The sequence below is a fragment of the Ursus arctos genome, chromosome X (assembly GCF_023065955.2).
Source record: "Ursus arctos isolate Adak ecotype North America chromosome X, UrsArc2.0, whole genome shotgun sequence".
NCBI lineage: Eukaryota > Metazoa > Chordata > Mammalia > Carnivora > Ursidae > Ursus > Ursus arctos.
In genome coordinates, this window is record NC_079873.1 from 93,819,675 (window position 1) to 93,844,040 (window position 24,366).

At 41.2% G+C, this 24,366-nt stretch overlaps 1 long non-coding RNA gene across 2 annotated transcripts; it reads left to right on the plus strand.

Moving 5' to 3' along the window:
• The first annotated feature begins 60 nt into the window (after window positions 1-60).
• Window positions 61-24,366, plus strand: LOC113241283 (uncharacterized). 2 transcript variants are annotated; one of them, XR_003311509.4, is made up of 5 exons: window positions 61-226; window positions 3,938-4,030; window positions 10,402-10,464; window positions 13,653-13,838; window positions 21,168-24,366. It is a non-coding gene; the product is annotated as an uncharacterized LOC113241283 (long non-coding RNA). The 2 variants fall into 2 exon arrangements; XR_008960026.1 differs by lacking the exon at window positions 3,938-4,030 and having other exon boundaries at window positions 63-226.

The window sequence follows — 24,366 nt, forward strand, 5'->3', positions numbered from 1 at the left end:
AAAGGTTTTAGCACCTGGTCTTAACTTCCCGCCTGTCGAATCCCCGCACCGCCCAATCCCCTCGCGGCGCATACTCCCTCGGGGCCGCTCTTCTCACGTCATTAACAACTCCGCCATCTTGCTAGAACGACTCTTTCGCGGACTACAAATCCCGGCATACAAAGTAGTTAGCCGCTTCTGGCCGGGCGTTCTGGAGCCTTAGTTTTCTCAGTGTCCCTGTTTGTAAGTAAGTGAAGTCTTTATTCTTGAAAGTTTAGTGTTTTTCAGATCAAAAGGTAGGTTTTGCAAAAAAAAAAAAAAACACAACTCGGTGTGTAGGCTTCGTTTTCCTCAGGTAACCCGATGTTATCCAAAGTTTACCTCGCTGGGGGAACGACTTGCGTTTTCTTTCTTTCTTTTTAGATTCGTGTTTTCTATTATCGACTCTAAAGTGTACTTTCAGTTTGGAATTTCTTTTCCTGACATTGATTAGGATTCACAGATAAACATTCACCATTCACTGATTTTTAAAGGAGTAATATGACCAAAATGTATGAGATTTGTTTTCCTCATCCTTTTTTAAGTAAAGGGATTCTATCATGGTACTCACGCCTCACGGGGAGGAGAAAATAAAATATAACCCAACTTGCTTTAGATGGGTTTACGCTTTTTCCCCCGCTTTGAAAAAGGCTAATTATTCATTTTTTATAATAGCCCCAAACTGGAAACAATTCAGATGTCTCAACTGGCGAACGGACAAACAAAATGTGATACATTCCTAGAATGAAATAATACTCAGCAATAAAAATGAACTGATACGTCTGTCAACATGAATGAATCTTAGAATGATTATGCTGAGTGAAAAAATCTAGACACAGAGAGTACATGCTGTACAATCTCATTTATATGAAATCCTAGGAAAGGTGAAACTAGTGATAGAAGGCAGATCAATGATTGCCAGGGGCAGGGGTGGGGAGAAGGGAGTGACTGCAGAGAGACTCCAGGAAACATTTTGGAACGGTGAAAATGCTCTTTATCATGGTTGTGGTGGTGGTTGCGTGACAGCATGCATTTGTGTAAGCTCGTTGAATTGTACGCTTAAAATTGGTGAATATTATTTTAAGTAAATTAAACTTCAAGGAAGTTCAACCCCTCAAATTTTAAAAAATGCAAAATTTGAAAAGTGTTTCCCTAAATGATAGAGCATTTGTATTTCATGAAGTCAGAGGTACCATTTGAATCTAAGACCACCATAATTTTACATACCAAGAAAGAAAAAAGTGCTGCCCATTGAACTATGACACACCGTCAATTCTAAGATTCATCCTGATTTCGGAGGTGTTAAAATGTGAGGGGGAAATGTCAGAATCAATTGAGTATATTATTTCTGTATTATGTGCAATTAAGGAAAAAGGAAGAGAAATGAGAAAGAAGGGCAAATGATAAGCTAGAAAGATACACAGACACCCACAGGGGGCCGGAATCAAGTTAAGGATGCAATAGAAGCCCAAGGCAGAAAGCTGGCTCAGAGCCAAGGTTCCATCTTTGCTGACATCTAGAATATATTACCCAGACTCTATCCTTAAATTTTTCTCAACCCCTGTTGCCAAGCATATGACTGAGTCCTCTTGCCAAAACTGTTTCTTTGTTTTTGAGATCTGTTACTCACTCCTGTCTCAAGTACCCGCCTGTTCTTACAAGCCTAGCTTAAGTATCTGCCTGAGCATTCACATCTTGGTGTCTGCCTCTGTTTTGGAGTGCTCACTAGCTTTTTTTTTTTTTTTTTAAGATTTATTTATATATTTGAGGGACACCTGGGTGGCTCAGTCAGTTGGGTGTCTGCCTTCAGCTCAGGTTGTGTCCTGAAATCAAGTCCTGCGCGGGGCTCCTTGCTCAGCAGGGAGCCTGTTTCTCCCTCTGCCTGCTACTTTCCCTGATTGTACTCTTCCTCTCTCTGACAAATAAATAAATAAAATCTTTAAAAATTAAAAAAAAAAAGATTTATTTATATGTTTGAGTGGGGAGAGGGGCAGAGGGCGAAGGAGAGTGTCTTAAGCAGACTCTGCACTGAGCAGGGAGCCTGAGGCAGGGCTCCATCACACAACCTTGAGATAACAACCTGAGTGGAAACTGAGAGTCAGACACTTAACTGGCTGAGCCACTCAGGTGCCCCAGAGTGCTCACTAGCTTTAAATAACCAGCTATATGTAAGCTGTCAGATTTGAGTGTTCAGGGCTCAGTCCTTAGACCTCTTTTCTACCTACACTCACTCTTTGTTAATCTCATCCATTCTCTTGGCTTTTCTCTCTTCACTGACAACTCCAGAATTTGTACCTCCAGCCCATACCTCTCCCCTGAATTCCAGACTCCTATCCAGCTGCCTATTTGGTATCTCCACATAGATGTCTAACATGTTCAGATTCTCTGAACACTTGATCTTTCCCCACACCAACTGTATTAGTTTCCTGTTCTGCTGTAACAAATTACTACAAATGTAGTGGGTTAAAATAGCACATCTTTATTATCTCACAGTTCTGTAGATTAAAAGTCCAACACGGATCTCACTGGACTAAAGTTGAGGTGCGGGCAGGTGTACCTGCAGACTGAGTTCCTTGCTGGAGGCTCTAGGAGAGAATGTAGTTTTTTGTCATTTCCAGAGTTTTGAGGCTGCTCATATTCCTCCACTCATGGCCCCTTCCTCCATCTTCAAAGCCAGCAACATAGAATCTCTCTCTGACCCTGCTTCATCTACCTCTTTTTCACTCTCTCTTCTAACTCCTTCTTCCACTATTTTTTAGAGAGGAACCGGGGAGGGGCAGAGGGAGAGAGAGACTCTTAAGCAGGATCCATGCCCAGTGCGGAGCCCCAGACACAGGGCTTGATCTCAGGACCCTGAGATCGTGACCTGAGCTGAAACCAAGAGTCAAGAGTCAGATGCTTAACTGACTGAGCCATCCACGCATCCCTCCCCTTCCACTTTTAAAATCCTTGTGATTATATTGTTCTGGATAATCCAAAATACTCTTCCTATGTTAATGTCAGGTGATTAGCAACCTTACTTCCCTTTGCCATATAATTTATGTTAAAAAACAAAATTGCTGGATAAATTTGAAGATCTAATTGGCTTTATTAAGGGATTCATGAATTGGCCAGTATCCCATCTAGCAAACAGAGAGATACTCAGAAGAGCTGTACAAAATGGAAGATTTTTATAGGTAGGAGGGTGGGGCAAGGACGTTATTAGCAAAAGGAAAGAAATGATTGTTTGAGGCTGGGACAGCTTTCTGAGAGGAAAGGAAAGGTAGGGTGTTTATCATGCAGATTACCTCCCTAGTGCTGATCAGGAAATTTCAGCTTGACTGTTAAAAGGTCACATTCCTGGGATAGTTTGAAACTGGAGTTAAATCTTGGTTTGCTGTTGTGGGGGGCCACGGGACTCCATCTAAGTGTTCTTTTTTTTTTTTTTAACACTTAACATAGTCGTAGCTTCTAGGGATTGGGGTGTAGACAACTTTGGGGGTATTGTCTACCACATACTATAAAGTTTCTTTTTAAAATATTTATTTATTTATTTATTTATTTATTTATTTATTTATTTAACAGAGAGAGAGAGAGAGAGAGAGAGAGCACAAGCAGGTGGAGTGGCAGGCAGAAAGAGAGAGAGAAGCAGACTCCCTGATAACCGGGGAACCCAATGCAAGGCTCAATCCCAGGACCCTGTAATCATGACCTGAGCCAAAGGCAGACACTTAACCGACTGAGCCACCCAGGCGCCCCCTGTAAAGTTTCTTTTTAATTAAACTTTTAACTAAGATATAATACATGTGCAGACAAGTGCACAAATAATAAATATACAACTTGATAAATTTTCACAGAGTGAACACACTCATGTAACCGGCACTGAGAGCAAGAAACAGTGTTGCCAGAAATCTAGACTCTCCCTTTGTTTCGCTTCCAGGTCACTTCCTCTACCAAGAATACCACGATCCTGACTTCTAACACCATTGGTTAATTTTGCCTGTTTAGAAGTTTATGTAAACTGAACTACATGGTGTGTATTCTTTATGTCTGGCTTCTTTCTCTTAACATTTATGACTATGAGATTCATTTATATTCTCTTGTGTAGCTTTGAATTGTTCGTTTTCATTGCTGTATAATATTCCATCGCATGAATCTACCACAGTGTCTCCATTTTACTATTTGGGGTGCTGCTTTGAATATTCCAGTACAAATCATTTGGTGATCATATGTATGCATTTATATCAGATACATACTTAGCATTGGAATTGCTGGATCATAGAGTAAGCATATGTTCCATTTTAATAGAGGAAAATTTTTACATGACCTGTTAAGATTCTTCTAGCTGCTCTAAGAATTACATTGACATAAGACAGACTAATAGGAGAAAAAAGCCACAGTTTAATTATATGTGCCCAGAGGCCAAATAATAATATCGAGACCCAAAGAAATGACCAAGGCAGACAGCTTTTTTACTTTTTTGGCAAAGAAATCTGTGAGGAATTGACAGGACAAAGAAAACTTATGTTTGGGGCACCTGGGTGGCTCAATCAGTTAAGCATCTGCCTTTGGCTCAGGTCATGATCCCAGAGTCGTGAGATTGAGCCCCACGTCAGGCTTCCTGCTAAGCGGGGAGTTTTACTTGGCACTTCTCTGATGATTAATGAAGTTGCCCATCTTTTCATATATTTCACTGTGTATCTTTTTAACCTTTTGGTTATTGTACCATGTCAATATATTACTTATTCCAAAGCAAAAGAAAAAAACAAAACCCAGGGGGAAGAGTGTGGTATGGCCCCTTTTTACGAGCTAAAGGGGAGAATAAAACAGAGAGAGAGAGAGAGGTAGAGAACTCTCCCAAAGTTCCTTACATCATCGACTGTCACAGTTTCACTGTGTAGTCCAAGATCCTTCTTCCCCCTTCCCAGGCTGGGCAATCATGGTTGGGGTTGTCCCCCTACCCCGAAAAGCAGAAGGGAAAATGTCTATATACACACAGAAAAACCTTGCTGTTTTTCTTCTGAAATTCTACTGAAATTCTTCCCTGGCCTTCACTGAGCAGGCCATTTTCTATTAGTTGTATTGCCCCTTTTATGTGAACTCCTTTCACAAATAAAACTTGTGGGAATCATGAGGGACTGCTTGGTGTTCAACTTGACCCAGCATAATGGGAACTGTAAGACTAACATTATTTCAAGATCAAAATGACCTTCATTTAAATACTCTTGTATTCACTGTTGTTTGTAATTAATTCTTGACCCAGACCAGCTCCGAAATTACCCAGATCCCAAGCAGACAATTAGGAAAAGAGTTGGATATTTTGTAAACTACAAAAAAATTATTTCACACAAATACTTGCTGATTTTAATGTTATCTGTAAAGGACAGGATGATATTATATATTATATATTAGCCAAGTTAAAGGTATTTTTGAGGACTTTGGATTCCAACATAAAAAAGAAGCTTATGAAGTATAATTATTTGAAGTATCTTACTATCAGTTAAGGATTATAACAAAAGATGTTAAGCAGCCTTTCACCATGTCTGCTGATGACATATAACAAGAGGTAATGGGAGATGTGACATAAAGAATTCATTCACTTGGGGCGCCTGGGTGGCACAGCAGTTAAGCGTCTGCCTTCGGCTCAGGGCATGATCCCGGTGTTATGGGATCGAGCCCCACATCAGGCTCCTCCGCTATGAGCCTGCTTCTTCCTTTCCCACTCCCCCTGCTTGTGTTCCCTCTCTCGCTGGCTGTCTCTATCTCTGTCGAATAAATAAATCTTTAAAAAAAAAAAAAGCATTCACTTTCAGGGCACATGGGTGGCTCAGTTGGTTGAGCATCTGACTCTTGGTTTCAGCTCAGGTCATGATCTCAGGGTCGTGAGATCAAGCCCTGAGTAGGGCTCTGCACTGGGCATGGAGCCCGCTTGGGACTCTCCCTCTCCCTCTGCCCCTCCCCCACACTTGCACACTCTCTAAATAAATAAATAAAATAATGTTGGGGCGCCTGGGTGGCACAGCGGTTAAGCATCTGCCTTTGGCTCAGGGTGTGATCCCGGCGTTATGGGATCGAGCCCCACATCAGGCTTCTCCACTATGAGCCTGCTTCCTCTCCCACTCCCCCTGCTTGTGCTCCCTCTCTTGCTGGCTGTCTCTATCTCTGTCGAATAAATAATAAATAATCTTTTTAATAAATAAATAAATAAATAAATAAAATAATGTTTATTAATGGAAATTTACCCAGCCATAAAAAAGAATAGAATCTTGTCATTTGCAACAACATGGTTGGATCTAGAGGGGATAATGATAAGCAAAGTCAGTCAGTCAGAGGAAGACAAATACCATAAGATTTCACTCATATGTGGTATTTAAGAAACAAAACAAAGAAAAAAAGAGACAAACAGACTCTTAAACATAGAGAACTGTTGGTTACCAGATGAAATAGGTAAAGGGGATTAAGAGTACACTTACCATGAAGAGCACTGAGTCATGTATAAAATTGGTGAATCACTGTATTGTACACCTATAATATATGTTAATTATCTGGAATTAAAATTTTTAAAAAATTAAAGGAAAAGATGTTTATGTTATATTACAAAAACATGAAAAGTTTTCATGTCAAATATTAAGTACTGTAACACATTCTATAGGTATAGAAGTAAAGGAAGACCATTAGATAAATAACAGAATTTAGAGAAATTCAGGTTGGGAAGATTTGGAGCTATAAAAAAATCCCGAAGTAAAAAGAAAAATCTAAGAATATATAAAAAAAATATTAAGATCAGAAATGTTTCTCATTTATTTATGGTAAACAACTACTAAACAGCCATTATTAGGCCTAACGGGGAAAATGGTTCAAAATTAATACTTTCCTAATTTCTAGTAGGGCAGTATCCCGAAGACAAAAAAAAAAAAAAAAAAAAAAAAGCTTCCAATGTTAAAAGATCTCATAGTTCACATTTTGTCTTTTTTTAAAATATTTATTTATTTATTTATTTATTTGAGAGAGAGAGCACGTGCATGAGTTGGGGGGGTGGGGAAGGACAGAGGGAGAGAGAAAATTCCAAGCAGACTCCCTGCTGAACAAGGAGCTGGATTCAGGCCTCAGTCTCACCACCCTGAGATCATGACCTGAGCCCCCAAATCAAAAGTCAGATTCTTAAACGACTGAGCCGAGGCTCAGGGCACCGAGGTGCCCCCACATTTTGTCTTTATGGACATTAGAGATCCTTTGCCTTTTGGTTGCTTCAAATACTTTAAACTTTGGTTGTTCAGATAATCATATGACTATGTAATGAATAATGGTGAGTTTAAAAGTGAAATCATTTGGGGGCACCTGGGTGGCTCAGTCGTTAAGTGTCTGCCTTCGGCCCAGGACATGATCCCAGGGTCCTGAGATCGAGCCCTGCATCAGGTTCCCTGCTCTGCTGGGAGCCTGCTTCTTCCTCTCCCACTCCCCCTGCTTGTGTTCCCTCTCTCGCTGGCTGTCTCTCTTTTTGTCAAATAAATAAATAAAATATTTTTTTAAAAAAGTGAAATCATTTAGAGGCATCAGCTAAGAACAGAGTATTCAAAATAGAAAAGCTTTATCTTGATGATGTTAAGATGAATACTTAATTTTTTTGGAGGAGGAGAGAGAGAAAGGAGGGTCAGAAGGAGAGAGAGAATCTTAAGCAGGATCCACGCCCAGTGCGGAGCCCCAGACGCAGGACTTGATCTCATAACCCCGTGATTGTGACCTGAGCTGAAATCAAGAGTCGGATTCTTAACCGACTGAGCCACCCAGGTGCCCCCCAAGGTGAATACCTTAAAATTAGTCTTTCTGGGGTGCCTGGCTAGCTCAAGAGCATGTGACTGTTGTTCTTAGGATTGGGAGTTCAAGCCCCTCGTTGGGTGCAGAGATTACTTAAAAAATTTTAAAAAGAAAAAATAAAGTTAGTCTTTTTGGGGCACCTGGGTGGCTCAGTCAGTTAAGCATCTGCCTTCGGCTCAGGTCATGATCTTGGGGTCCTAGGGTTGAGCCCCGCATTGGGATCCCTGCACAGCGGGGAGTCTGCTTCTCCCTCTCCCTCTGCATCTGCCGCCACTTGTGCTCTCTCTCTCAAATAAATAAACCCTTTTTTTAAAAAGATAGTCTTTCTGCTACTGTTGGAGAGGAAAATTTTTCCTCTATCCTCAAGACTGTCTAGATGGTCTGAAAATGAAATTGCCATGAGGCAGATTAACAGGAGGAAAAAAACCCAAAGTTTATTACATATGCATGGAGGCCCAATAATGAAATTGAGACCTAAAGAAATGACCAAGGCAGGCAGTTTTTATACTTTTTAGACAAAGAGACAATACATCTGTAAGGAACTGACAGGCCAAAGAAAACTTACGTTTAGGAGCTTCAATTAGGAAGGAATTCTAAACAGAATTTGGGCTAGAGTAGTAAATTAGTAAAAGTATAAGGTTTGTTTATACAGCCTTCTTGGCTCTGAATTCTCTCTCTGGTGATAAGGATGTCTGTTTACCTCCTGGTACAGGGAGGGTGTACCTTTCACGTGGGAGATTTATTTCCTGCTTTCTGGAGACAAAGTTGGGGGGGTCAGAGTATTCTTGCACCGGCTATTTCTTAAGTAACTTTTAAAAAAAAAGATGTTACTCATTTATTTGAGAAAGAGCGTGTGAGAGAGAGCATGAGCAGGGGGAGGCACAGAGAAAGAGGGAGAAGCAGGCTCCCCACTGAGCAGGGAGCCTGATGTGGGGCTCTGTCCCAGGACCCTGAGCCAAAGGCAGACACTTAACTGACTGAGCCATCCAGGTGCCCTTTAAGTAACTTTTAATTAAAAATAACCAATATGCCAGGTGGCACACTTTGAGGTGGCCTGCTCTTGGCCTCTACCCTACATTTTTAAAAAGTTATTTGGGGAGAGGGGTGCGCCTGGGTGGCTCAGATGGTTGGGCGTCCCACTCTTGATTTCGGCTCAGGTCATGATCTCAGGGTTATGAGATCAAGCCCCACGTTGGGCTCTGTGCTCAACCAGGAGTCGGCTTGAGATTCTCTCCCTCTCCTTCTGCCCCTCCCCCTGCTTGTGCTGGCACTCTCTCTCTCTCAAATAAATAAAATCTTTCTTAAAAAAGTTATTTGGTTTTTTTCCCCTAAATTTTAAACTCAAACCAAAAGATTATTTGCCCAGAAGCAAAGGAGAGAATTATCTATTGAACTTTATTGAAGATGAGCATTGAGTTCTCTTATAGCTACCACCTCCTGCAAACACACACGAGTTAGAGAGTTGAGAGGAGAAATGTAGAATACAACCATTTGTACTGTCCACTCCCAATTAAAAGGGAAAAATGGGCAAGGTGTATTGAACACACAGAAAACACTTTTTTTTTACCTAGAATTTCCGTTCATTTATGTGCTTTGCTATAGATTGCTTTTCTAATTTTACTAATAAAAAAAGCTGGAGAATATTTAAGACCCTAGGAGCTAAATAAGAAAATTTGTTACCTGACTAATCATCTTGAAGGCAAGTTTCTAAGTAAGAGTAAATTTGACTATGGTTTGTTCTTTATCATAAGCTGCAGGGGACCTCTTTTTGTGCCTCGCTGACATTCAGTATAAGGAGATAAGGGCTCTTGTCATAATCTTTTACTAAAGTATCTGCCTTTACCCATCCTGTGTTAAGGCATGTATTACCTCCAATAGCTTGTAAAAACAGGTTTTGGAGAATTTCATGATGTCCCAAACATGTCTATTGTAGAAAATAGTTCCAGCTCACAAACTATCTGTTACTAGTTACTCAAGTCATGGCAGACTGGCAAATTACAAGTAAAAGTGTTGCTAACAGGATTTATTCACAATGCAAAGTCTTGCATATACTTCCCTTTATTCCATTTAGTTACAGTTTTTGGTAAATCATAATTCAGTGTTAACATTATTATGATTATTTAATGCTGTTCATAGCTGAGACATATAATCCAGTTGACCCTTGAACGACATGGGTTTGAACTGCACAGATCCACTCGTGCATGGCTTTTTTTCAATAAATATACATATAGTACTGTAATTGTATTTTCTTATGATTTTCTAAACATTTCTTTTCTCTAGCTTACTGTACTGTAAGAATACAGTATGTAATACATATAGCACACAAAATATGTGTTAATCCAGCTGTTTCTGTTTTCAGTAAGGCTTCTAGTCAACAGTAGACTGTTAGTAGTTAACTCGGGGAAGTCCAAAGTTAGACTTGGACTGTTGACTGTGTGGGGTATTTGGTGCTCTTAACGCCTGCATTGTTCAAGGGTCAACTGTATACTCTTATTATGCTTCTTTTCAAATATGACATTTTGTTTTATCTAGAGTTAATAATTACTTTGGTTATTTTGTTTGATTGATTTGTTTTCTTGTACCTATTAGTAATTATTCCACCAGACCCCTCCAGAGATGTAAAACCCTACTCTACAAGGTCAAAGGAATCAGGTAATCTTTTAGTTTTAGTTTTTATTTTGTTTTTTATTTGGAGACATATTTCTTCTTGCCATCTACCCTTCTACTCCCATAAGGATTGATTGATCTTAGGATTGCTACATAGATGTCATCCTGGAAATTCACTTTGCCTTTCTTAGATTCCCGTTTACTGGATGTCGTTCTACTGTTTTTGACCATTTGGGTTGTTTCCAAATTCTGGCTATTAAGTAATGTTATGTATATATGTTTCTTCATACAAGTATTTCTGTTGGGTGTATATTTAAGAGTGGACTTGCTGGGTCACAGGTATGTTAAACTTGTGAACTTGGGTGGAAAAAAAATTACGTCTTTATTTTCACTGACCATTATGTTAAATTTAGCATTTCCTTCGATTATGAATGTAGGCAGCAAAGCATAGCAGTATCAGCTGTACTTGTAATTTTGACTGACAGAAATCATAGATCTTTTCCCAGCATATTACAGTTGTTGCACATAATGTGAGATACTGTTTATGCTGATGCCTTTAGTTCCTGAACTTTCCTGGGTTTCTGCAGCACAAATTGGATTATATGTTGTTGGCTTCCCCGACACGTGTACTTAGTTTCATAATTCCTCCATTCAGCTAATCAAGTTTTATGACCTTGTGGGTCCATATCTTTTATAATTATCTATTATCATTTTTATTAATTAACTAATTAATTTTTATTTTTAAGGTAGTCTCCATGCCCAATATGGGGCTCAAACTCATGACCCTGAGATCAGAGTCGCATGCTCCACCAACTGAGCCAGCTAGGCCCCCCATATAATTATCTAGTATCGTTTTAGTGGGATTTCAGGATGTTGTGGAAATGAAAACATTTTCATTCTGTGTTTCCAAAGTGTTCTAGATGGCTTTAAATTTTTTTTAAAGATTTTATTTATTTATTTGACAGAGATAGAGACAGCCAGCGAGAGAGGGAACACAAGCAGGGGGAGTGGGAGAGGAAGAAGCAGGCTCATAGCAGAGGAGCCTGATGTGGGGTTCGATCGCAGAACGCCGGCATCACGCCCTGAGCCGAAGGCAGACGCTTAACCGCTGTGCCACCCAGGCGCCCCTAGATGGCTTTAAATTTTAATTGAATCTTGTAGTTCTATCTCTTTTTTAGAGTTATTTATGTATACCTTTCATTGTTTTAAATAGACCAATCTTATAGAGTATATCTTTTATATTAGTCTTTCTAAAGAACCAGCTTTTGATTTTATTGATCATTTCTACTTTATGTGTGTGTCTATTAATTTTTGCTCTTCTCTGTATTATTTTTTTTCCCCTGTCCTCTTAGGTTTGTTCTGCTCTTTCTCTAGCTTCAAAAATGGAACTCTTGGGGCACCTGGGTGGTTCAGTCAGTTAAGCGTCTGCCTTCGGGTCAGGTTGTGATCTCAGGATCCTGGGATTGAACCCCACGTTGGGCTCCCTACTCATTGGAGAGTCTGCTTCTCCCTTTTTCTCTCCCTCTGCCTCTCCCCCTGCTCATGCCTGCTCTCTCTCTCTCTCTCTCTCAAATAAATGTATAAATAAATAATCTTTTTTTAAAAAAATGAAACTCTTGGGGCACCTAGCTGGCTCAGTTGGTAGAGCATATGACTCCTGTTCCCAGGGTTGTGAGTTCAAGCCCCACATTGGTCATGGAGCCTACTTTAAAACAATAATAAAAATAAAGATAAAAATAAATTTTAAAAATAGAACTCCTTATGTATTGATTTGGTATATATTTCTTTAGATTTTATTTATTTGACAGAGATTGAGAGAGAGAGAACAAAGAAGGGGAGCAGCAGGCAGAAGGAGAGGGAGAAGCAGACTCCCTACCAAGCAGGGAGCCCGACTCGGGACTTGATCCCAGGATCCTGGGATCATGACCTGAGCTGAAGGCAGACGCTTAACTGACTGAGCCACCCAGGCGCCCTGATTTAGCATATTTTTAAAAAATGTGTTTAACATAAATTTTCTTCATGATTCTGTTTTAGATGCATGTCACATTTTTTTATTTTATTGTCATTCAGTTTTAACTTTTTCATGATTTCCATTAAGATTTTCTCTTGAGCTCATTGGCTATTTAGGGTTGTAGTTTTAGTTTTTTAAATGTATGTTTTTGCTTGTTTTCACTCTTTTAGTATCTATTTAAAATGTCAACACGCATGTTTAATTTTTGATAAGTTTAGAGTTAATAAGTAACTACATCATTCTTGCAAACAATACGTGGAGGTTTCAGGGCTTTAACTCCAGTTCTTCCCATCATGCCATCTACTTTTCTGTGTTATGGTCGTAAGGTATTTGAGTTTCATTTTTTTTAACCCTCCCTTTATATGTTAACAATTAGTATACATTTAGATTTTGCAAAATTAGGGTGCCTGGGTGACTCAGTTGGTTGGTTAAGTATCTGACTCTTGGTTTCTGCTCAGGTCATGATCTCAGGTTCCTGTGATTGAGCCCAACATCAGGCTCCACGCTCAGCAGGGAGTTTGCTTCTTTTGCTCCCCTTCTGTCTAAAAATGCTATTATTTCTCTCTCATGCCTAAATAAAAATTTATCTGGATACATTTCCACCAAGTACCTTAACTCCTTCAAATCTTTGCTCTAATGTCACCTCCTTAATGAGGTGACCCTGACAACCCTTTAATAACTTTTCAGCCCATTTCCCACCCCAGACCATCTCAATTCTCTTACCTGTTTTTTTTTTTTTTAAGAGAGAGAGAGAGAGAGAGAGCGCTTAAGAGCGCATGCACTTGTGTGCACGTGCTAGCGGGTGGGGGGGGGGGAGGCAGAGGGAGAGGGAGAGAAAGCCTAGCACGGAGCCTATCACAGGGCTTGATCTCATAACCCTGAGATCCTGACCTGAGCCAAAACCAAGAGTCAAACGCTTAACTGACTGAGCCACCAAGCCACCCGAGGGCATGGATTTATGTCTTTTTCATTGTTATGTATCCCAAACATTTAGAAAAACGCCAGGCACAGAGAAGGTGTTGAGTTTTTAAAAAATGAATTCATTGCACTTTCTGAATCCGTTGAATGAATATAGAATTCTTGATCGACTTTTTTATTCAGCACTTAGAAGATATTATTCTATCATTTTATTGTCCTATTATCTCTGTTATCTTTTTTCTTGAGAAATCTGTAGTTATTTTTCTATTGTTACTTAGTTGGTAATTTCTCTCTCTCTTTTTAGAAAGATTTTATTTATCGTTTGTTAGAGGGAGAGATCATAAGCACAAGCAGGGGGAGTGGCAGGCAGAGGGAGAAGCAGGCTCCCTGCTGACCAAGGAGCCCAATGTGAGACTCGATCCCACAACCCTGGGATCATGACCTGAGCGGAAGGCAGATGCTTAACCAACTGAGCCACCCAGGTGTCCAGGTAATCTATCTTTCTTATCTTTTAAGATTTTCTCTTTGTTTTTTATGTTCTTCAGTTTTACTACAACTTGTCTAGGTGTGGATTTATTTTTATTTATCTTGCTAAGTATTTGAGGTTTCTCCTCTGGCTTGAAGACTTATTTCTAAAAGATCTCTTAGTCATGGGGGACCCATATCTTTGCAGGTGTTAGGAATTTGAACCCTACTCCCAAACATCTCTGGGCATGAGGTACCCTTGGTATTGCATCCACCTTTTGTGTTATTTTACTCGTATACAAATTACCTCATCCATCCCAGGATTCTGTTTTGCTCTTAAATCCAATCTCTTCTGCTTTTGGTCTTCCCAACTTAATTATTTAAGATTATGTTTAAGTATGTTCTAGACAAGATAAGTTTATTTCTTTATGCTATAAAGTCAGAAGACATGAAGTTCAAGGTGAGTTGGGTGGTTTTGTGCTCATCAGGGACACACACTTGGTCTTTATTGTTGCTCTGCCATCCTTAGCCTGAGGCTTCTGCCTTATAGTCCAAAAGAGCTGCTTGAAGTCCAGCCACTTGATTTGTATTCCAGCCAATAGGAAGAAAGCAAAATGAACTTGTCCCTTCTTTTAAGGGACACGTACCACTTCTACTTACAACACTTGTCAACGACTTACTCTGTAAGGGAGGTTGGGAAATGTTTTTACTAGGCAGCTATCAGTAAGTGCTTTTATTCAAGACAAAAGGAGAGAAAAGACAATGGGGGATAATTAACAGTTTCTATCACACCCATTAAATTGTTAACAAGCTTAGAGTGAAGATCCTGTTTTGTACCTTTTATAAAAATCAGTGCTCACAAGAAGCTCAATGAAAATCTCTTAATAATGATGATTAATCCTTTCAGCAAACATTTATTTAGTACTTATTTTATGCTAGGGACTGTGTTAGGCACTGGAGCTACAAAAATGAACACAGGAAACAAAGAAGTTGTTGCTTTAAGCAGTTATTTGAACTGCTAACAAAAGTGGTCAGGCAGAGGAGAGGGAAGACATTCCAGGCAAAGGGGATAGTTTATGCAGATTATCAAAAGTATGAAACAGCATGTCATGTTAGGAACTGCTAGTTGTCTGGTATACCTAGACCAGTGGTCTTGATCATGGGCTATTTTGCCCTTTAGGGAACATTTAGCAAAGCCTGGAGAATATTTTTGGTTGTCACAACCGAGGGAGTGCTACTGGCATCTGGTGGATAGAAGACAGAGATGCTGCTAAAAATTTTACAATATACAGGTTGTGAACCTTGAAATTAAAACAGCCAGTTATTTTACCAGCAAATGGGTTTATTCAGGAATTGCAGAATAATTGCAATTTGGGACAAGCAAGCCATAGGAAAAACCATAGGCAAGTTCCAAGAACAAAGGAGAGGAACACTCTTGCTCTTTTATAGAGGAAAGAGGAGAGTTGGGAGGGGCTGTTATAAACAAAAAGTCCATTGGAGTAAACTGGGAGTTCAAAGTGTAGTGTAGGTTTCTTTTAAAGATTTATTTATTTATATGAGCAAAAGAGAGTGAGCACGAGTGGGGGGGGCAGAGGGAGAGGGAGAGAGAATCTCAAGCAGACTTCTCACTGAGCACAGATCCTGACTCGGGGCTCCATCTCACAACACTAAGATCAGGACCTGCGTGGAAACCAAGAGTCATCACTTAACTGACTGCACCACCCAGGCAGTCCTGATGTTCAAATATAGAATCTTCCTTCCTCGTGCTCGAGTAGTAAAGTAAAGTAAAGCACTAGCAAGGTGCATCTCTTCCTGTTGAGGTCCATAACTGATGTGGAGTGGTAGTGCATGAGGGCTTCCCATTCTGGCTTCCTGACTCTATTTTATTTATTTATTTTAAAAGATTTTATTTATTCATTTGAGAGAGAGAGAGAGAGAGAGCATGAGCAGGTGGAGAGGGAGAAGCAGGATTCTCGCCAGGCAGGGAGCCCAACATGGGGCTCAATTCCAGGGCTCTGGTATCATGAGCCGAGCTGAAGGCAGACGCTTAACTGACTGAGCCACCCAGGCCCCCCTCTATTTTATTTTTTTAAGTTTTATTTATTTAAGTAAATAAAACAGCTGTGGGGCTCTGAGATCAAGCCTGACTCCATTTCATTTATTTTATTTTTTTAAAAGTTTTTATTTATAATATTATTTGGGAGAGAAAGAGAGAAGCAGACTCCCCGCTGAGCAGGGAGCCTGAGATGGGATTTGATCCCAGGACCCCAAGGTCCTGACCTGAGCTGAAGGCAGACACTTAACTGAGCCACCCAGGTGCCCCAAGCCTGACTCCATTTTAAATGAGATTTCCCTGGGGCGCCTGGATGGCTCAGTCATTAAGCGTCTGCCTTCGGCTCAGGGCGTGATCCCGGAGTTATGCAATCGAGTCCAGCATCAGGCTCCTCCGCTGGGAGCCTGCTTCTTCCTCTCCCACTCCCTCTGCTTGTGTTCCCTCTCTCGCTGGCTGTTTCTCTCTCTCTCTGTCAAATAAATAAATAAATAATCTTTAAAAAAAATAGTGAGATTTCCCTTTATTAATTTTCACAGGGTAAGCCCCCCACAAGGAATTATTGGAACCAAAATCAATAGTGCTGAAGCTGAGAAATCTTAAGTAGAGTCTAGAATGTAAGAGGAGTGGGCATGGGGGGGGCATAAGATATGAAGCCAGAGAGGTAGGCCCGATTCTAGAGAATCTTGTTTTCCTGCTAAAAATAACTTGTTCTTTATCCTGGAGATTGGGATCAGAAAATAATTAAAGTAATTTTTAAAAACTTTTTTATTATGGAAATGTTCAAGTGTGCCTAAAAGTGGAGAGAATAGTATAATGAACCCCCATTGAGCAGTCCCTCAGTTTCAACAATTTTCAATTATCAATATTTTTTCTAATCTTGAAGAATGTATTTATTTAAAACAGGAAAACTTTTGGGGCATTTGACTGGCTCAGTTGGAGGAGTGTGTGACTCTTGATTTTGGGGTCATGAGGTCAAGCCCCATGTTGGGTGCAGAGATTACTTAAATAAGTAAGTAAATAAATAAAACAGTGAAACTTTTGATACTGGAGTTTAATGATAAGGTAGGTTATTAGATCAAAACACTTCATTTTGAGAAAACTAGTGAGCTTGCATGATTGTTAGCTACTCTATTCTCTGGCAGAAGACATGATATATTATCCAGAAGTTTCATTTTGTTGGCACATTAAAAAATAAAAATTTAAAAAATTTTTTCATGAAAGGAAAGAACACAACATGAGATCTGTCCTCTTAACAGATTTTTAAGTGTGTGATACAGTATTGATTTCTAAGTGTAAAATACAGTATCGTTAACTATGTTTCTAGAACTTATTCATCTTACTTAACTGAAACTTTATACCCATTGATTAACAACTCCCCATATCGCCCTACCGCCAGCCTCTGTTAACCACCATTCTATTCTATGCTCCTATGAATTTGACTATTCTAGATACTCATCTAAGCGTAATCATGCATATTTGTCCTTCTGTGATTGACTTATTTCACTTAGCATAATGTCCTAAAGGTTTATCCATGTTACCACATATTGCAGGAGTTCCTTCTTTTTTTAAAAGATTTTATTTATTTATTTGAGAGAGAAAGAGAGAAAGTGCACTCGAGCAGGGCAGGGGCAGAGGGAAAGGGAGTGAGAGAATCTCAAGCAGACTCCATGCTGAGGGCCAACAGGGGGGCTCGATCTCATGACCCTGAGATCATGACCTGAGCCAAAATCAAGAGACAGACACTCAGCCGACCGGGCCATGCAGGTGCCCTGGATTTCCTTTTTTTAAGACTGAATAATATTCTATAGTGTATATATACACATTTTCTTTATTCATCTGTTGATGGACATTTAGGTGGTTTCCACATATGGGCTGTTAGGAATAGTGCTGCAATGAACATAGGAGTGCTAATCTCTTTGAGATCTTGATTTTAATTTTCTTGGATAAATATCCAGAAGTGGGATTTCTGGATCATATGGCAGTTCTATTTTGATTTAATTTTAACTTTGTAAAGATCTTTCGGACTGTTTTCCTTGCCAGCTGCACCAGCAATGTACGAGGGTTCCAGTCTCTCCACATCCTTGCCAACACTTGTCTTTTTGTTGTTCTTGTTGTTGTTGTTCTTGTTGTTGTTAATAGCCATCCTACAGGTTTGAGGTGATGTGATGGTTTTGATTTGCATTTACCTGATGATTAGTATCGTTGTGTATCTTTTCATGTATCGGTTGGCTATTTGTATATCTTTGAAAAATGTCTACTCAAGTCCTTAGCTCATTTTTTAATTGGGTTATCTAATTTAGTTAGTATTTTTTTTTACTATTGAGTTATAGGATTTCTTTATATATTTTGGAGATTTACCTCATATCAGATATACGGTTTGCAAATATTTTCTCCCATCCCTTAGCTCGCCTTTTCACCCTGTTGCTTCCTTTGCTGTGCAGAAGCCTTTGAGTTTAATGTAGTCCCACTTGTTTATTTTTGTTTTTGATGCCTGTACTTTTAGTGTCATATCTATGAAATCATTGTTAAGACTCATGTCATGATGTTATCTCATGTGTTTTCTTCTAGGATTTTTACAGTTTCAAGTCTTATATTTAAGTCATTAATCCATTTTGAGTTGATTTTGTGTATGGCATAAGATAAAGGTCCAATTTCTATCTTTTGCATGTGGATGTCCAGTTTTCCCAACAACTTTGGGAAGACTATCCATTACCCGTTGTGTAGTTTTGGCACCCTAATTCAATAAAGTTGCAGGATACAAAATTGACATATAAAAATCAGTTGCATTTCTTTTTTTTTTTAAGATTTATTTATTTGTCAGAGGGAGAGAGAGAGAGCAACTGAGGACAAGCAGGGAGAGCGGCAGGCAGAGGGAGAAACAGGCTCCCCACTGAGCAGGGAACCCGATACAGGACTCTAACCTAGCACCCTGGGATTATGACCTGAGCTGAAGGCAGACGCTTAACCGACTGAGCCACCCCGGTGTCCCAAACAGTTGCATTTCTATATACTAACAATGTTGTATCTGAAAAGGAAATTAGGAAAACAGTCCCATATATGATAGCATCAAAAATATAAAACACTTAGGTATAAACTTAACTAAGGAAGTGACTTGTACACTGAAAACTACAAAATACTGATGAAAGAAATTGAAAATACAAACAATGGGAAAGATACCACATGTTCAGGAATTGGAAGAATATTGTTAAAATATCCATATTACCCAAAGCAATCTACAGAGTCAATGCAGTCCTTACCAAAATCCCAATGGGGGGCACCTGGATGGCTCAGTTGGTTAATTGTCAGACTCTTGGGTTTCAGCTCAGGTTGTGATCTTGGGGTCCTGGGATTGAGCCCCATGTTAGGCTCCGTGCTCAGGGTGGAGTCTGCTTGGGATTCTCTCTCTCTATCTCTCTCCCCCCCCCCCGCCCTTCTCCTCCCCCATGTGTGTGTGCTTGCTCTCTCTCTCTTTCTCAAATAAATGAATGAATCTTTTTAAAAAATTCTAATGAAATTTTTGACAGAAAAAACAATCCTAAAATTCATATGGAACCACATAGGATCCTGAAGAGCCAAAACAATCTTAAGAAAAAACAAAGTTGAAGGCATCACACTTCCTCATTTCAAAATATATTATAAAGCTATAGTAATTAAAACAGTGTGGTACGGGGGCGCCTGGCGGGCTCAGTCGGGGGAGCATGTGATGCTTGCTCTCAGGATTGTGGGTTTGAGCTCCACATTGGGTGTAGAGAGTACTTAAAAATAAAATCTTTAAAAAAAAATAAAACCTTTAAAAAAAACCAGTGTGATACTGGCAGACATTAAGACTGATGGAACAGAATAAAAAGCCCAGAAATAAAAATAATGATCAGTATTTTGTCAATCTTGTTTCAACTATCACTGAAGGATTTTAAACAGAAGAGTTGCATGAGGAGATTTACATTTTAGAGAAATCTCTGACAGCAGTTTCCAGGATAAATTAAAGGGGTTGAGATAGAGAGGAGAGAGCCAAATGAAGACAGTCTCAAACTCCTTACTTCCTACTGCCTTTTGAACTCACTTCAGTAAAGTTCACCTGCTTCCAAGCCTCAGGAACCATACTTGCCAGAGTCATCCATGGCCTCCCTTCCTGCCTTCAAATCCAGTGGTGACTTTTTATCTCACTAGACCTCTCAGTGGCATCTGACGTAGTCACTCACTCTGTCTTCCTTACCACCCTTGCTTCCCTTGGCTTCTGGGACCCCAGACTCTCCTGACTTATCTCTGATCTCACCAGTCAGTTCTCTGTGCCTTCTGCGGTTTCCTCCTCCCTCCATCCTCTAGAGTCTGAGGTTGGAGAGCTTTGGGGCTCGGGCCTTCAACGGCCTCTCTGTGCATTCACCTCCTCAAGGATCGCATTCAGTCTCAGGTCTTTTTTTTTTTTTTTAAGATTTTATTTATTTATTTGACAGAGACAGAGACAGCCAGCGAGAGAGGGAACACAAGCAGGGGGAGTGGGAGAGGAAGAAGCAGGCTCGTAGCAGAGGAGCCTGACGTGGGGCTCGATCCCATAACGCCAGGATCACGCCCTGAGCCGAAGGCAGACGCTTAACTGCTGTGCCACCCAGGCGCCCCATAGGTCTTTATTTTTTAAATAATTTTTTAAAAGATTTTATTTTTGTATTTAACAGGGGCAGGGGGCAACACAAGCAGGGGGAGTGGGAGAGGGAGAAGCAGACTTCCCGCTGAGCAGGGAGCCTGGTATGGGGCTTGATCTCCTGGGATCATGACCTGAGCCGAAGGCAGATGCTTAACAACTGAGCCACCCAGGGGCACCCAGTCTCAGGTCTTTAAACACTCCATCTGCAAGGACACCTGCTGCCCAGAACTTTCCTCTGGGCTCCAGACAGACCGATCCGGCTGCCTCCTGGACAGCTCCCTTTGGAGGTCTAATAGGCCTGTCAAACTTAGCACGTCCAAACTGAAGTCCTCCTGAGCCTCCCTGCCAATATCCCCCCCACCCCTTAATGGCAACCCTTCCAGCTGCTTGGGTGAAAACCTTCACGTCATCCTAACACCTAACACCTCTCACATCCCAACATGCAGACTGCCCTGAGCCAGCAAGACCCCGCCGGTGACTGACTCCATGAGGATGATCGATTTGACCTTCGCTGCCTACCTGCAAGTGTCCACCCACCCACCGTTGCCCCACATTTTCCTAACAAGTCTGGAAGTATTTTCGGCACTTTGGAGACAGTCTTTGAGATGCTCGCCCACTTCCTGCTTTTGGCCTCACTGAAAGAAATTCCTTTTTTGTTTCAGGACCACTCATTTCTCTGCCTTTGGATCTTATCAGCCGTGACTGGTGTAGCCTGGTCTGTTTGGGACCTCTGGAGTGAGAAGCTCTTGTGACCCTGCACGCCAGCAACAAGCATGGGGGTGCTGAAAATACTGGGACCCTGATTACCCTGTCCTGGCTGGGTGGTTCCACACTGGCAGAGACAAGCTGAGAAGACCTGAGGCTACTGCCCTTCTCCTACGTAGCACTCAGGTCCTAGAGGGGGGATTTCACTCAGAAGCAAGTCATTCATCCTACCCCCAACTCTGTTGTCTTGGCTTGGAGATTTTTCCTTGGGGGAGAAGTAGTCACCACTCCTAATCTCTTTCCAAAAGAACTGACTTCATTGGCAACATAGGATGAGGAAGTTCAAGCTTAAGGATATTCTCTGTAAGGCCTTTTTTTTTGGGGGGGGGTTAAACTGTACCCCCAACTTGGGGCTCAAACTCACAACCCCGAGATCAAGAGTCGCTTCCTCTACCAACTCAGCCAGACAGGTGCCCTCAAGCTTAAGGATATTCTCACAAACAGTGGTGGTTGTGGTGAAGGGCCATTGGGAGATAGATTCAGTGGAGAGATACAAACTAAACTGTAGACCAGTTAATCTGCAAGAGAAATGGGTAAGGAGACAGCTGGGAGGAGGCCTCTTGGAGTCAGAACAATCTAACACTGTCAGGAGGAGCTGTTCCTTCAAAGGAACTCTAGTTTGATTGAGTTAGTCTAGCCAGCAGTTTATGCCCCAGGCTATTGTTGGAAACACTAGAGCAATCATCCTGCAGTTAGTGCAGTTTAACATTTGCGTGCAGCCAGGAAAAGAGGCAAAGAGAAACCTGTCAAAACCACCGTCATCTCAGAGTGACTGTGGGCAAGCCCAAGGCCACACCCCTTGAGGAACAACATAATAGGCTTAATACTGGTGTGTGTTTTTTGGGGGGGGGAGGTGGTGGTGGTAGCAAGAATAGACTTAAATGAAATAATCCAGCTAGTTACTACAAACAATAAACACCCTGAAAGAGGGGGTGGGGAACCTTTACCTAGAGTTAGTACATTACCTAAAACATCCAGTTTCCAACAACAACAAAAAAATGTTGATATGCAAAGAAACAGGAAAGTATAACCCATACAGGGGGGCTGGGTTGGGGGTATGGAAAAGCAAGTGGCAAAAACTACCTGTGAGAATAACCCGATGTCATATTTCTTTTTCCTTTTAAAGATTTTATTTATCTGAGAGAGAGAGAGAGAGAGAGCAAGCACAAGCTGGGGGGAAGGACAGAGGGAGAAGCAGACTCCTTGCTGAGCACAGAGCCCAATGTAGGGCTCGATCCCAGGACTCTGGGATCATGACCTGAGCCAAAGGCAGCCGCTGAACCCACTGAGCCACCCAGATGCCCCTACCAGATGTCATATTTAACAAAGACTTCAAAGTAGCCATTTTAGGGGCACCTGGCTGGCTCAGTCGGAAGAGCATGTGACTCTTGAAGTCAGGGTCGTGAGTTCAAGCCCCATGTTGGGTGTAGTAATTACTTAAATAAGTTAAACTTAAAAATAAAGTAGCCATTTTAAATAGGTTCAAGGAAATAGAGGAAACCATGATTAACGAAAGGTACGATGACATGTCATTCAAGAGAATGCAATAGACAGAAATCATATAAGAATAAGAACCGAATGGAAATTCTGGAGTTGGAAAGTATAGTAACTGAAATGAAAATTCCACTAGAGGGGCTTATATTAGTTTGCTAGGGCTGCCGCAACAAAATGCCACAGACTGGGTGCTTTAAGCAGCAGATATTTATTTCCTCACAGTTCTGGAGGCTAGAAATCCAAGATCAAGGTGTCTGCAAGTTTGGTTACTTCTGAGGCCTCCCTCCTTGGCTTGCAGATGACGGCCTTGCACTGTTCTTCATGTGGTCATTGCTCTGTGTACAGGTACCCCTAGTGTTTCCTCCTCTTACAAGGGCCTCACTTAGATTGGATCAGGGCCTACCTTACAAGATACAGTCAAGCTCATCAGGCTGAAATCAGGTGACCTCAGACACATTAATTCAGATCCATGCCAAAACAACACAGGTAAAAGTAATAGTTAGAAGAGGTCATTGAGAGGAGGTGACTCCAGTTGACCTGTGAGTTAAGTGAGCTGGACCCAGGCAATAGGAGTCACCTCCGGCCCTCCCCTGTCCTTGGAATGTACATTCTGCCTGCCAGTCCTACAGTAGGAGCCATTTCTGTTTTGTTTTGTTTTTTTAAGATTTTATTTATTTATTTAATTTGTCAGAGAGAGCACGAGCACAAGCAGCGGGAGGGGCAGAGGGAGAGGGAGAAGCAGATTCCCCACTGAGCAGGGAGCCTGAGGTGGGACTCAGTCTCAGGACCCTGGGACCATGACTTGAGCCGAAGGCAGTCGCTTAACTGACTGAGCCTGGGACTGAGCCACCCAGGTGTCCCATAGGAGCCATTTCAAGGACACAGTCTTGTGGGCCCCTGGGTGGCTCAGTCAGTTGTGTCTGCCTTCAGCTCAGGTCATGATCCCAGGGTCCTGGGATCAAGTCCCATCTTGGGCTCCTCCTGCTCCTCCCTCTGCCTCTTACCCTCTCTCTCTGTCTCTCATGAATAAATAAGCGAAATCTTTAAAAAAAAAAAAAGGACACAGTCTTGAGAGATTTGTAATATGTTATTGAGACCATCTGGACTGGTTATGTGACTGATCCCTGTTAAGGCCTCTATATAAACTTTAAATATTCCGGTGGGCAGATGTGGAGATTTACTGATCTTTCAGCCACCCAAGTCTTTTTTTTTTTTCTTTTTTAAAGATTTTAGTTATTTATTTGACACAGAGAGACAGTGAGAGAGGGAACACAAGCAAGGAAAGTGGGAGAGCGAGAAGCAGGCTTCCCGCCAAGCAGGGAGCCTGATGCGGGGCTCGATCCCAGGACCTTTGGGATCGTGACCTGAGCCTAAGGCAGATGCTTAATGGCTGAGCCACCCAGGTGCCCCCCAAGACAAGTCTTGTAGGTAAGTTCCCCTGCTTATTAAACCTGCCACCTACCAATCTGGAGCGTTCTGCCTCTTTCTTTCGTCTCTCCTTGCCCTCTCTGTATGGGGGCCGATTTCAGATTGTATTAAGGGGAATTCCTGAGGTTATGAACCAACAGTAGTTATGTAATTATTAAAGACAATATAAATGCA